The sequence below is a fragment of the Myotis daubentonii genome, chromosome 9, assembly GCF_963259705.1.
Source record: "Myotis daubentonii chromosome 9, mMyoDau2.1, whole genome shotgun sequence".
In the NCBI taxonomy this organism is placed as follows: domain Eukaryota; kingdom Metazoa; phylum Chordata; class Mammalia; order Chiroptera; family Vespertilionidae; genus Myotis; species Myotis daubentonii.
This window is the reverse complement of record NC_081848.1, coordinates 8984182-8987541: the sequence shown is the minus strand read 5'-3', so window position 1 is coordinate 8987541 and position 3360 is coordinate 8984182.

Genomic DNA, 3360 nt, shown 5'->3' with positions numbered 1-3360 from the left:
AGGCCGAAGCAGAAGTTGGTGGTAAATGTCTTTTTAAGTCATAAAGATAGATTCTGCTTCACTCACAAAGCCCAATGGATAGATGCTTATTCAACAACAGGCATTCAGCGGCTCTCTTTATGTCAGGCACTGTGCTGGGTGCCAGGGACCCACGAATGAGTAAGACCTGGTTCCTGCCCCCAGGAGTCCAGATCACGTCTGTGTGAGTCCATTTATATTTCCTGGGCATTTCTTCCTCGGCCCCTGGACCCATGCGCTGCCCATAAACTACCCGACCATATGGGGACCATCCCTCCTGCACCACAGCCCAGATGGTGGCTGCACCAGGCAGGATTATTTAGGGGTGATCTTTTCCTAACCTCCTCTCTCCCCAGCTCTCACTTAATTACCCAGCATGCCTCATAAATAAAGGGGGGAAGGGTTGCCTTTGTCTGGTGAGCATAAACGTTTTCTAAGTGATATTGTTCCAGCAGCTTCCGAGAGCCTCATAAACATTCCTGGCCCTGGATTTATTACGCGACGATAATCCTGTTTAGCCAGCAGGTGAGATTCATGGTTCTGACCTGGTCCCCAGCAGCCTCCTGTCCCTGGCCTCACGCAGGGGCCAAGGGTGAAAGGTCGCAGAGGCTCAGGGACATGAGTTAAGCCAGCCTCCAGCAGACTGACGCTCCCAGTGACTTTGAGCACTGCTGCCTTTCTCCAGCCCATCCACTCCCAGAGAAGCCTGCCCAAGCAATCCTCTGAGCAGTCCTATGGCCACAAGTAGGCCTCGCGGGGCGAGGGGCCACGCACAGCCCTGCTGCTCCTCTCCGCGTGTTTGTCCTTGCATAGCCTCTTTAAATGAGCCCAGCCCACACGTGCCATGCTGGGTTACTCGGAGATGGCTGCAGGACCAGCAGGCAGCTCCAGGATCCTCCAGGCACCACCATGCCCGCCACCCCCCCTCCCCCCGCCCCCCGGCCCACCACCACCACACACACACAACTGGTTTGCAGCTTTTCTGGTTTTGAGACCCTCCCACACTTGTTCTGGTTCTTAAATTCAGATTCTCTACCCCTGTGTTGGTAGGCTGGGTCCAAACCAGTGTTTGCACTTGGCATGAGAACTTTAGTTCATCGTGACTTCTGTTCCCTATGACTTAGCTACAGACATTGAAATCGTGGACAAGAGATCCTGTAGGACTAACCCAGAAGCACCCATTGCCCTGTGGCCTCCCTGAGAGGAGAGGGACCGTGGGCATGAGAGACTGGTCACCATGACACAGAATCCAAGTGGCCATCGTCCTGGGGGAATCCTGCTATTGTGTGAGCACGTGAGCACACCCACACATATCCCAACCTACCGATGCAGCCCGCAGGCTCGGTTTCCTGCAGTATCCAGTTAAAAAGAAAACACATCTAACTCCAGAAGCTGTGCAAAGTAGTGTAATTTTCCCCCTGAAGATTCTTGAAGAGATGGCCAAGGGGAACATGTACCACATCACAGGGAGACAAGCACTCTGAGCTTTCTGTTTGCTGACTTGTCTCCACAGGTCCTGCAACATTTGGCAGCACTGCACCTACAGCCATGCAGGCTGTGCCTGCACAGCTCCAGGGGCACCGTCCACATGCGCAGCAAGAACACATATATCTTTTTTATAGCATTTTTCTGGCAGATGGTACTACGGTGTCTTGAAAGAAAGGATGTCTTTCTCCATTTTTCTGTATCCCTGTTTTCCAGCTCTTTTCCTGATAATCTCCTGCCTACGCTGGCACCCCCACTTTGCTTCCTCCGTTTCTCCAGCTCAGTGCACCCTCTCACTCCCAAGCCCAGGCCTTTTCTTCGGAGCATGGCGCATGCCCTCCCTGGGTCATGAGTTTAACCTCAGCCCATCCTGTTCTGGACAGTCCTGCGCTGTCAGCATGACCAAGAAGTGGGCCTGTGGAAGACTCCCCCTTCCAGAACGCCATAGTTCTTTCTCTCCAACGAGAGAGAACCCTGGGGCTGATGTTGTCAAGAAGATTTAGGAATCTAGAGAGGACACAAGAAGAACCTGCACTCCTGCCGCAGACCACGGGCGCCCGCTCTCTGCCATGCTCCACCCCAGCCCTTACAGCCTAGAAGCCTGTCGGTTCTGAAGGGGCTCCATGGGAGCATTCCCAGTGCGGCGCTCCCATCCTCCCAGAACCTCACTAATCTCTGTGCGGCGATGTCCTTGTATTTCTGACCAACCTAAGTCTCTTTCTTGTCAACATAAGCCTTAGCCTCTGGTTCAGACCCACAGTGGGAAAGGTTGCCCTCCCCTCCACGTTCCTCTGAACGGGCTTCTAACCAGCCATCTCCTCCCTGCGTAGTTCCCAGTGTGGCTGGAAGGGGAGAAAAGACCCTTACCAGACACCTAGTCATTAGCAGTGCTGCCGAGAAGGTTTGATGGCCACTCCTCCCACCCCCCGTGCCTTTCTGCTTTGCAGATGCCCCTGGTGCCAGGCGCCTGCTCTCCTGGCCGCTGGAGACATTTGCCCTTCCAGGCCAGCCTCCTTCAGTGTCGCTGATTTCTCCTTATTTGAAGCTGGGGCTCCTCTGACCTCCCCATTGAACGCATTAACCTTTCAGGGAAGCAGGTTCCACAGAGAGTTCCCTCCACTGGAACCCTCCCAGAGCAATGCCTGCCACTCATGAAAGCGAGTCACGTCCTTGCTTCCCAAGGTCTCTTGGGAGCTGGGGCTGGCCCGGTGCCTGCCCTCTGTTCATTCAGGGCGAGTGGACCCCCGTCTAGAGTACCGGAGCCCACATCCACAGGGGAGGGTACTCCGTCTCTCTCTGCTACCTTTCCTCCCTTCACTTTGTCTTTCCCTCCTTTCTCCTGGCTCCTCTGTCTTCTCCCTAAAAACACACCACTTCCTAACCACATCCATCACCCTCCCTCAGCAGCCTTCCCAGGGGGCCAGGAGAATGTGGTACATCTTCCTGTCACTTTATCATCTGCTGAAACCCAACAGTGATGAGCACATTATGAACAACCTAATTGGGGTGGGCCAGCGGGGTGGGGGGGGGGGAGAAGGGGGAGCGAACACCCGCCTTGCCCTTCAGGTCCTGTGCCCCCTGGCACGAGCTTGGATTTTTATTCTGCCCTTCCCCCACCTCACACATGTGTATATTCTATATTCCTTTCCCCAGAGAATCGTGGAGGACGTGAAACTGGGGGTAGAGACCCGGCAGGGCAGGAGGTGGAGGAGCAGACCATGCGCGCTGGAGGTGAGACCATGCACCCTGGACCCAGGGAGCTATGTTCAGAAGCACCAACACAGAGGCCAGAAGTGAAGGGAGGTTGGACATGATCATGGGAGGCTGGGAGGCTGGCCATGAGGTAGACCCTCGATG